This window comes from Microtus pennsylvanicus, chromosome X (assembly GCF_037038515.1).
Source record: "Microtus pennsylvanicus isolate mMicPen1 chromosome X, mMicPen1.hap1, whole genome shotgun sequence".
In the NCBI taxonomy this organism is placed as follows: domain Eukaryota; kingdom Metazoa; phylum Chordata; class Mammalia; order Rodentia; family Cricetidae; genus Microtus; species Microtus pennsylvanicus.
Window position 1 is genome coordinate 8,881,591 of NC_134601.1, and position 11,570 is coordinate 8,893,160.

At 38.1% G+C, this 11,570-nt stretch overlaps 1 pseudogene; it reads left to right on the forward strand.

Moving 5' to 3' along the window:
• The first annotated feature begins 10,236 nt into the window (after positions 1–10,236).
• Positions 10,237–10,643, forward strand: LOC142841249 (CDGSH iron-sulfur domain-containing protein 2 pseudogene; annotated as a pseudogene).
• The last annotated feature ends 927 nt before the right edge of the window (positions 10,644–11,570 follow it).

Consider the following 11,570-nt stretch of genomic DNA (forward strand, 5'->3'; position numbering starts at 1 on the left):
TTTTCTTCATAGCCTGCAAACTCCACATGCCTCACTTTCTCAAGAATTGTATATGTTTATTTTCAACATTGAAATGTTGTGCTGGCATTGCTGTCTTCCGTGCTGTGTAACCACCTGAAAAAGTGCTTCTATGTACAGTTCCTTCTGTAATGTCATGTGCCTAAAACAGCTTTCTGATAGTTCATTTATGTATATTTTTTAATTTTTTAGTTGTTTATGGCAGAGTGACAAGGCATTTTTTCTGCTGCTTCGCCATGCTGAAAGCTGTACTCCAATGCTAAGTGTATGAGCAATTTTCTAATTTCCTGTATTCTTTTTTTTCTGATTTAGCAAATAAATATTTTTATAAAAGAAAAGTACAGGTAGGGTGACAGAAGAAATTAAAATTGCCTTTCGTCTCATCATTCATATATAATTATAGTATAATTTAATCCTTGTTTAATTCATATCTCTATCAGAGCACTGATATTTAGTGTTACTGATAGTCACAATCAGCTACCCAGCTGTCTACTTGCGATAAACACTTTATATAAAAATGAAGAAAGCTTTCTAAAGCAAGTGCTTGTCTGTGGACATTTTAAGAATAAGATATGAGAGACAGATTGTCATAGGTCACTGTTGTCATAGGCAACCTGTCTTACTCTTTCAGTGTCTTTTAAATGCTTGTCTGTTCCTTGTATTTAGACACACATGTATAGACACACACACACACACACACACACACAGCCAATGTCTTAGACCTCATGAAAGAGAAAAACTGTCAAGTCTTTCTAGATAATTTATGTGAGTTCTTTGTCCCTAAATGTCTGTGAGGGTGACTCTAAGGAGACTGATTCTGCTTCCCATCCCCCTCCTGGCTGCGTGATGCCAAATCAGAAATTAACTTCCCCCCTTATGTACATTTTACAAGTCAGATTATACTCAGTTGAATTTAATTGTAAGAATTAGAGATCAAGAACATATTTAACATAATTTTTGCAGTGAAAGATAAAAAACTGAATGATGGTGGTGATAGTATTTATTCTTTAAACAGGGGAAATGACATAAACTGAACCTATACCTCAGAAGGCCTTGGAAGAAGTTTTTAAATTTACCAGTGAAGAATGTGATAACTGAAGGTATGCATATATAGGTATGTATATATCTATACTTAGGTATATGTATACATACATACATATATACATACATACATATGACACCTAAGTAGCATTTCTGGAATTCATTATGAAGAGATATTAAAGAAAAAGATTGATTTTCTCATAATAATTGAGGTAAAGTAACCTTTTTTTATTTCTTAGAGTAAAATGAGAGCTGGGAATGTGGCTTAGTGATGCAGAACTTGCCTAAAATGGTGAAGACCCAAGTTTGATGCTTAGTCTCTCTATAACACACACACACACACACACACACACACACACACACACACACACACACACGCACACCAGTCCAATTAAATTCTGATGATGTTTACCCCATTGGTTGTACCAGTATTGAATAACAGGGTAACAGATTGAATACCTCCACGCAACACTCCATTATAATTGGTGGGGACTAGGTTTGTTATCTAATTATATGTGCTTCACTTCCTCTAGTAAAATAAGATAAGATACTTGTTATCTGATATCTTGGGGCATCAATTCAGTTATTCTAATTTTAAGATACTTCCATCATTAGGATGCTTCATGGGACTTGGGAACTAGTCTCAATACCTTTTCAGCTCATCTTTCTCTTCTTCAAGCCTGAGACATCCATGCTATCTTCCTAGTCATTTAGTAAGTTATATCTGTCTGCTATCACTTGGTGAAGAAAGGGGAAGAAGGAGTAGAAAATGATATCACATGGAATTATTAATAGCACTAAATGGGCCCTAGATCTTTGAAGAACAAGTGTCATTATTATAACAAATGCATTTGTTCTTACACTCCAGTCCATTTACTCCATATTTCTAGAATGTTTACTATATATATATTGTGTTAGGAGATACTTGCCCTCATGTTTGCTAAGCAGACTCTTGGCTGGCTTTGGATGATCTCAGAAATCCTTTGGTAATTACACAGGCTCCTTCAATATCTCTGCTTTCTCCTTCATGTGTTTACTTATGATTTCACTATTTATATATTCAGCAGAAGCTGTAGAATTTCTATCACAGGGTGTTAAGCTGAGGAAACTTGTCTGTGTGGGTTTGTCTCCAACTACATAAGCATATAGCAAGATCAGTGATTTTGTTTGCATTGTAGATTTGTTTAGGGTGGGTTGGGATGTGGCTGACAGAGGAAGGCAGAAAGGTAAAGTTCATCCGTCAGCTAGCTCTTATTGTTCCCATTATTTCTTGAGCTCTTCAGTCACTTTGATTCTAAAATCATGAAATTATGCTCATGTTTTCTTTGTTAAATAGAATGTGAAACAGTGTGATATTTTCCAGGTTCTATATTTTAAATCTTATTTTAGTGCAGTGGGATCTCTGCAAACCAGCCTGGTCTCAGATGTACAATGTAACCAAGATTGGACTTGAACATCTAGTTAAAATTTTATTTGAAATTTTCATACATGTGCACATTGTATTTGCATTATATCTTTCCAGCACCTCTCACATCTTCCCCTTGCAAGGTTATGATCACTTCCATATTTTTTATTGTTATACTCTTTTTAATAAAGAGAAATTATTACTCAATATAGTAATATAATTGAGAGTATAATGTGTCCATATGTACAGTGAGGTAATTTCTTTCAGAAAGAATTTCTCATGAATAATTTCTTTATTGGCAAGTTTCACATATTTAAAAGAAAATTTCTAAAATTAGATATAAAACTGTTTTGTGTAAGGCTAAGTACATCCATGAAGGTGTCCCCTGTCTGTTTATAGGTACATGACTACATTACATTCTTAGAGCAAACAAACTTGTAAACATCTAGAATTCAAGTTATTTCGTGGTTTTATTTATTTGCTTTTTATTTTTTTATTTTTTGAAATTTACATGAGTCAGTACTATATTTAGATCTTTTCTACTCCTCCCTCTTTATGTTCTATTTTCTCCCATGTATCTACCCACTCCATCTTTATTTATGATATCTTTTTCTACTTGATGTTGCTCATGTAGATGTGGAGGGACACCGGTAGTGGGACCAGGATTTATCCCTAGTGCTTGAACTGGCATCTAGGAGCACATTCTTTTTGGAGGGATACCTTGTTCAGCCTAGATACAGGGGGAAAGCCTTGGTCTTGCCTCAAAGTGAAGTGCCAAACTTGGTTGACTCCCCATGGGAAGCCTTACCCTCTCTGAGGTGTGGATGGGGAGGTGGGGTGGGGAGAAGGTGGAGGAAGAGCGAGAAGGGGAGTGGGAATGGGGATAGCTATGTAAAATGAGAAAAGATTGCATTAAAAAATTCTCTCTCTAAAAAGAAAAAAAAAGAAAGAACAGCAGTACAAATGGCCAACCAAAACAAAATAAAAAACCCTCAAAGCCCACCCCAATGACACACCTTATCTAACCTGGCCATACCTCTTAATCATTCAACTGGAGACCAAGTATTTATGCATAGGTCTATGAAGAAGTCATTCGCATTCAAACCACCACAAGTGTTTTTGGCAATAGTGTCTTCTCTTCAGGTTGTGGGAGGAAATCAAGGGCAATGGCATTAGTCTGCATTGTTTAGGAAATCTCTTGGATACCGTACCCACCCCTGCTCTGATCAAGAGCTCAAAAGGAAATTTCCTTTGCCTAGGGATTGGATTTTGAATTATTCTTTTTAAAGATTTGTTTTCTTTATTTACTTTAATTTATTTGTTTGCACATGAGCATGTGTGAGTTTATGTGCACCAAGTGCACACAAGTGGCTGAGGAGGCCAGAAAATGTCATCAGATCCCCATTAATGGAGTTACAGGCACTTGTGAGCTACCATGCAGGTTCTGGGAATCAAATAGGGCCCTTTTCAACAGTAATAACTGCTCTTTATACTAAACCATTTCTATAGCCCTAACAGAGGTATTTGTTAGAAAGTTTATGGATATAGAGGTGAATTATCATACATAGGGTTAACTCCACTACACACATACATTATTTCCCATTGTGTGTGTGTGAGAGAGAGAGATAGTGACAGAGAGAGAGAGAGAGAGAGAGAGAGAGAGAGAGAGAGAGAGAGAGAGAGAAGGAGAGAGAGAGCAAGCTTACAAAATAATGTTTTCTATGGCTTTCTGAAGCATCATCAGTGTTCCTTATCCCTTCTTTCTCCCTTTCTTGCCTCTATCTCTTGGGTGCTTGGACTTGAGGTATGCTGCAATTTGCTTAGATCTCCAAAGTGTATTTTGTGAAATGTTAATTATATTACATGCTGATGACTAGTTGTACATTAAAGAATGTTCTGGAGACAAATAAGTTAGGAAAGTCATGCAAAATAAAATTAATATTCTTAGAGCCTCTGGTATGCATTTAACTCTTCAACAGGAGAAACTAATAAAATACTTTTGCTTTAACATTTGCCCATAGCCCCTGTGGTTTTTTTACCAAAGAAAATCTCATAGGACTTATATTTCACAGGCCTTTCTTTGGAAAATGCTGGATGGGTATATGAAATTTTAGTATTGATGTTTTTGTCTTGCCTGTAATGAACTTTGGGAGAAGCTGGAGGTTTCTCTTATAGTTTATGAACTTCACTATGTCCTGAATTTTATTTCACAGTAGACACAGAATCGTAGAAAATATTTTAACTGCAACTAGGTATGTCTTAAAGGTGAACAGATCTCAGCATAACAAGTTCAAGTTTTGTCAGATAGTCTGACTTTTGCTGAATTGTACTTCCAGTAAAAGAAAGCTTCTATCTGAACTATAGATAGTCTTTGGGTGAGTTTGAGGATCTGTATCAGTAAGCCATAATGTTCGCCTGCCAGCTGGATTTTTACCCACCCCTATCCCAGCATTTTCCCTAAATTCCAGTTAACAATTTGTACAGAAGAATCTCAAGAATCTTTTGTGACAAATGTCACATGCAGAGAAAATGTGCAACCTTCATTTTCTCTCCAGGGATTATAATTATAATGATGACTATGATGTGTGAATATGCTATGATTTCATGTGACTTACGTGGGAGAGAGAACATTACAATCCCTTGGTGTTCTTGTCACTTGGTGATATCTCTTGTAGCTGCTTGCTCAGCTGGCATCTTTGCCAAAGTCTGCAGCCTTCATTCTGTTCTTTCTTGGCTTGTGGAAGGGCTGAGAATTCTCTTTGGCTTATTCAGTTGACTAGATATTGTTAAGTTCCCCTTAGGTACAGAAACCTGAGAGCACTACTATTTCCTCTGTATATCACTCGCTGCCTTCTTTGCTTCAACCCTGGGGCTCATGTTATGTATGAATCAAGGAAATGTTGGGAGACTCATAAATGAGAACTCTCTTTTCAGACCAGTACTTTGAGTGACCCAGTATATTTTGGTGTACATTGATCTGAGGATGGCTAACTGTAGCTTGTCACACAGGAAGCGAGGTTATGAAAACATCTCAAAGCTCAGTGATACTGTCGATCATCAGGACACATTGCTCTATCCTGTTCCTTCTTCTTTCTGCCTTATCTATTACTTTTTCCATAACATGCCTACCTCTTTGACACCAGCTGATCCATGAAATGTAATACACTACAAAAATTTCTATAAACCAAGTGCTGAAGGTTAATAGAGCAGAGTAAGCAATGTAGAAATAGTGATTTAAAATAACAGTTTGGCTCATAAAGATACTGACTCACTGTGTGGGAGGCTATATGACACACTCTTAGTTCACTCTCTGTATCACAAATCTTCATTTCCTTTCAGGCAAGTAGCAGACCACTTAAGGAAAAAAATATACTTCAGTGAGGAGGGAAAAGAGCAGGGTTTTAAAAATATTCTCTCAATCATACTTATTATCTTTCCATTATCTATTGTCTATACATATTGCATTTTGTAGCAATTTTCTTTATTCCCTTCCTCTTTAAAATTTATTTTTAAAGGAAATGTATTTAACATATGTACAGAGGTGGTCATAATTGTTTCCCACAACAACTTTCAAAACAAACAACAATCCAAGAAGACCCGAGTAAGTCCCATGACAAGGAGTAATTATTTTACTTTCCTTTTTATTTTGAGCAGTTATTTTTCAACATAAGATTTTTCAACTTTGCCTGCTATTCAATTTATACATCCAAATTCATCCTTATGTATCTCAAATGCATTCTACTTGTAAGAAGTATTCGATGTATATGATACGTAAAGCTATGTAGTTCCTGTACCCATTAGGACTGCTAAATACTTCTAGGTATTGAAGTTACAGTGGGACAAAAGACAAAAGAAAGTTTATGTTTTAAAGCAGTCATTCTTAACCTTCTTATGCTGCAGCCTTTTAATAAGGTTCCTCATGTTGTGGTAACCCCCAATCAGAAAATTATTTCATTGCTACTCATAATGGAAATATCTGATATGCAGGATCTCTGATATGAGACCCTCAAAGAGTTCGTGACCCACAGGTTGAGAACCACTCCTCTAAAGGCAGGAGCTAACATGAAAACAAGTAAAAATCATAAAATAGTGACTTATGAGTAAGTAAAAAACATGGGCATGATAGCGTCGTCTGTTAGGGTAACTCATTTCTTGTAAGGAAAGGCATTGTTCAGGTGGTGCACCAGAGCTGGCTTGAATGATGAGAGAGCAGTCACGTGAGAGAGCGCCCAGGTGATTAAAATGCCCTGACTGGAATAATGCACATGAGTTTGAGAAACAACAACAACCAAAGAATAATTCAGGAGGAGATTGAAAGAAGATAAGTTTCCAAAAGGCAGCAGCAACCTAGGTCATAATGTGGCAGCAGCCGTCCTCAGCAAGAGTGTGGAGTTAGCCCTGATTCATGAGAATCATCTGGACAAGTCTAAGCTAGGGAAAAATCTTCAATTAAGCATTTACAAAGCTTGTCTCCCCTGGGAGCCCCTTCCCAGTAAGGGCAGTCTCTCTTCAGGATCCAGCCTGCTGAGGAAGAGAGGGGAAAAAAATGCTCTTTGTGTGACCAAGTCCTTTTGTTTCTTTTCTAAGTGCAATGCTTCTTTAGCCCCTGCTGAAAATCATGAAACACCATGTGGATAAACAGAGGAGAATACTGGGAAAGGTGTTTGTTAAAATATTCTGCCCTTCATCTTTGATACATGCCTCCAGGATAATGGCATACTTTTCTACAGGGAGGCAGATCAGTCTTCGCTTTAATATATAGAGGTGTACGCTGAAGAATGCTAAGCAGATACACAGCATGAAGGCTACCGACTAAGTTTCAGAGACTTGGAAGTGATCATTTATTCAGGAAAAGGAAATGAAAATAAAGATCCTGATGCTACCTCCAGTTTGTTTGGCATCTGTGTCACCAACTACTATTATTTGCTGTTATCCCTCTTTGGTTCGGAAATTTGTCTTTCCAAAGCGGCGACCGGAGTTTCACACAACCTGTAATTTAGAAATGTTCTATGTTGTAAATTGTACTTTGCTTTCAGTAAAAGCCTTTATGTGTCAAGTAGCAAAACAACAATGTCATGAAAGAAGGTGAAATCCCCCATTAAAGAAAGAGAAATTGGGTAGAGACCTGCTAATGTATACTGTAAAAAATAAAAGAGAAGCTGATATGAACATGTCTATCAACTTACACTTCTAATGTGGTGATTTTCAAGTGATGGAGGAACATTTCTGAGCCTGTACTGTCACAGGGGAGTAGTGCCAGAGGGTGCTGCTTTCAGAAGGTCAGAGTCCTACAGCTGCTCAATCAGTATGCTGAGAACTGGTCTTTAATCTCCTGTCTTCTTTGTAGTTCTGACTTTATATGCTTTCTCTTTTGCTCTTATGGAAGTGTCTGTGAGACAAGCACTGTTGCTGAGTGTACTGTGACCTTTATACTCTCTCCTTCAATAGTGACAATAATGCCACTGATGATAATAATAGACATAATAATGAAAGCAGCTATTATGTATAAAGTGCTAAGAATTTTGCATTGTAGTCTTATCTAAAGTTTTAAAGAGAAAAGAGTGGGAAACTATTCCCCACCAGTGAGGAAAACTAATAAACTCCCTTGCTCTAACAGTAGGACACTATTCAGTGAGTGGTCAGAAGATGCGGCCTCTCTGCGTGCTACTAGAAGAGAAAAGTAATCATCAATAACATCAAGCTACAAACTCTGAAACCTACAACAGTGCTCTGCCTGCCAGATATACTGGTGAAATAATGGCACGGATGTTAAGGAAATAACCAGTTACTTTTTAGGTGGATTTAAAAGTTACTCCATGATATAGAACCTATACCAGACAGTGCCAAAGTGTTCAAGAACCTGAGATTAAATAAACAGTCATGGGCTTAGGGGGAAAACCTACTACTATTATTCTGCCAAAGGAACATAGCAACAAATGACTCCTAAAGATATATTGTTATACTCATAGATAAGTATTTCACTCAGTCCACATCAGAGAAACTTCTTTTTGCAGTAGACAGCAGTTAACACAGAAACCCACAACTGGGCAGTGTAGTGTGAATTCTAATTGGCCTTAATAATAAAATCCCAGAGTCAGGTATTAGGAGATGAAAGCTGAAAGATCAGAGAAGTAGAACAGCCAGCCACTAGTTCTTACCTCTACAACATCTTCATGATGTGGGATTCAATGATAAATAAAACATATTCATAGCATACAGAGGGGAATCCCACATCATCATCAGAATCAATGAGGCAAGATCTTGTCTCTATAAATCTTCAGACTGAATGCCTTGAACTCCTGTCTCCTCCCACCTTATATTCCTCTCTCCAGCCAGTCATATCCCTTCCTTTCTCAAACTTCTTAGTGCTGGGATTAAAGGCACGTGACTCCCAAGTACTGGGATTAAAGGTGTGAGTCATCATTGCTTGGCTCTGTTTCTCTTTTAGACTGGATCAATCTTGTATAGTCCAGGGTGGCCTTGAACTCACAGAAATCTGTCTGCCTCTGCCTCCTGAGCACTGGGATTAAAGGTTTGTGCCACAACTGCTTGGCCTCTATGACTAGCTAGTGGTTTAGCTCTGTATTCTGATCTTCAGGCAAACCTTATTTGTTGGATGACAAACAAAATATCACCATGGGACAATGTAAAGAGAGTGAGAGACTTTGGAGCACTAAGTCATAAATGGTATGTCAAACTCTTCCTCTCAGGGATTAGGGATCTATGTGGAAAGGAGACTGCAAGTTAATAGCAGCCAAAGTGATTGATGATCCCAAGGACACTGTCTTCCAAATACAAAACAACTGGTTTATGTATGAACTAACAGACTGTCAATATGTACAAGACCTGCTTAGATTCCAGCCAGATGGGGTCCCAGTAGTGAGAGAGGTAAGTGCACATGGGGCCCACCACTATCCAATAAGATACTTGCAAATTATGCTTACTGGCAAAGGGTAAATCAGCTTTCTCCAAGGGAGTGTTACTGAGTATATCAACCGGAATACAGGGCAGGCCCGATGCATAGGAATAGTTGACCAACACAAAAAAATTCAGTACTGTATATCTGTCTCTATCTATCTATCTATCTATCTATCTATCTATCTATCTATCTATCTATCTATCTATCTATCTATCATCTGTCTATCTATCATCTACCTATCTATAATTTGTTTGCTGTGTTTGTGTTCATGTGTGTGTCTTTTCTTTTGTCATTTTTTGTCTTATTGGTGTTCTGCTTATTTGGTTTTTGTGGGATTTTTGTTTCAAACGAGTGAAAGAACACAAAGTTGGGTGAATGGGGGTGGCATGAGTTGAGGCAGGGGAAAAGATGATAAAAAAATATATTGTTTGGAAAAGAAGATGGTAGGGCCTCTAACACAGCACTTTCTCCTCAGCTTCAAGTACCAAAGAGTTGGATAGAAGGAAACATTTTAGAAACTTCAATAGATGCTTTGCTAATATTAAACAGAAAATAGAGTTCTTCGTGTCATATAAAGTATGACCCTTTATACCTTCTGGTCCTCATATATCTTGCCACAGACCGTTCATCTAAACAAAGAATGGACTCTTCTCACTTTCACATTGTCCATAATATGGCCATTTCCCTATGAAGAAAAGGTATCTATTACTAAATTCTTGCCCAACCGTGACGATTCACACAAGATCATTTAGTGTATTAAGCTCTTCACTGTTGCTTCTTCTCAACTATATTAAAATCAATGTAAAGAGTACACTTTTGGGGCAGCAGCCGGGCAGCGGACGCCGGCGGCAGAATGGTCCTGGACAGCATGGCCCTCATCATGAAGGTGCAGCTGCCTGCCTACCTCAAGCAGCTGCCTGTCCCCGACAGCATTACTGGCTTCCCTGCCTCACAGTTTCAGAATGGCTCCGCCTGCTGTCCTTCCTTGGTGGACTTGCACTTCTTGGCTACCTTGCCGTGCGTCCATTCTTCCCAAAGAAGAAACAACAGAAGGATAGCTTGATTAATCTTAAAATACAAAAAGAAAATCCTAAAGTAGTGAATGAAATAAACATTGATGATCTGAGTCTTACTAAAGCAGCGGACTGTAGGTGTTGGCGTTCCAAGACGTTTCCTGCCTGCGATGGGTCCTATAATAAGCATAGCGAATTGACGGGCGATAACGTGGGTCCGCTCATACTGAAGAAGAAAGAAGTATAGCTTTTCGTCCCGGGATCATCGGGCTACCAGGCGGCCTGTTTAGGTACTGAGGAGTTCCTTTTGGACTGGCGTCCATGTTTTGGTGCTGAGGAGTTCCATCTGGACGGGAACGGTTCCTGCTTCTACACTGAAGAGATACACTCAGAGAGTCAGTCACAGCAAAGACTGGACCAAGACACCAGGCCTCTCCTGGCTCCATTTGAAGGAAGAGATGGGAAGGCGCCAAGGCAAGAATTGCTCCAACAACCTGAAAGGCAACATGATATCACCAGAATCCAAAGATCCCGAAATAAGAATTGTACACCCTACTCTAGAAGAATTAGAAGAAATCGACTCAAAAGTGAATTATATGAAAATAATAGAAGACCTTAAACAGGAGGTGAAAAACTGCCATAAACAATTAGAGATCACAAGCAAAAAGGTAGAGGAAATAAATAAAGCGCTCAAAGATACCCAAGAAAACCAAGAGAAACAAGAAAAAGCAATCAAACAGGTAAGGGAAGTGGTTCAAGACATGAAGAATGAAATGGAAGTAATGAAGAAAACACAAACCGAGGGAAGGATGGAGATGGAAAATCTGGGTAAAAGAACAGGAAATACAGAGACAAGTACTACCAACAGATTACAAGAGATAGAAGAAAGAATTTCAGACACTGAAGATACCATAGAGAAAATAAACACACTGATCAAAGAAAACAGCAAAGCCAACAAATTTTCATCACAAAACATTCAGGATATCTGGGACACAATAAAAACACCAAACCTAAGAATAATTGGGATAGAAGAAGGAGAAGAAGTACAGCTCAACGGTCCAGAAAATACATTTAATAAAATTATAGAAGAAAACTTTCCCAACGTAAAGAAGGATATTCCTTTGAAGGTTCAAGAAGCATACAGAACACCTAATAGACTGGACCAAAAAAAATC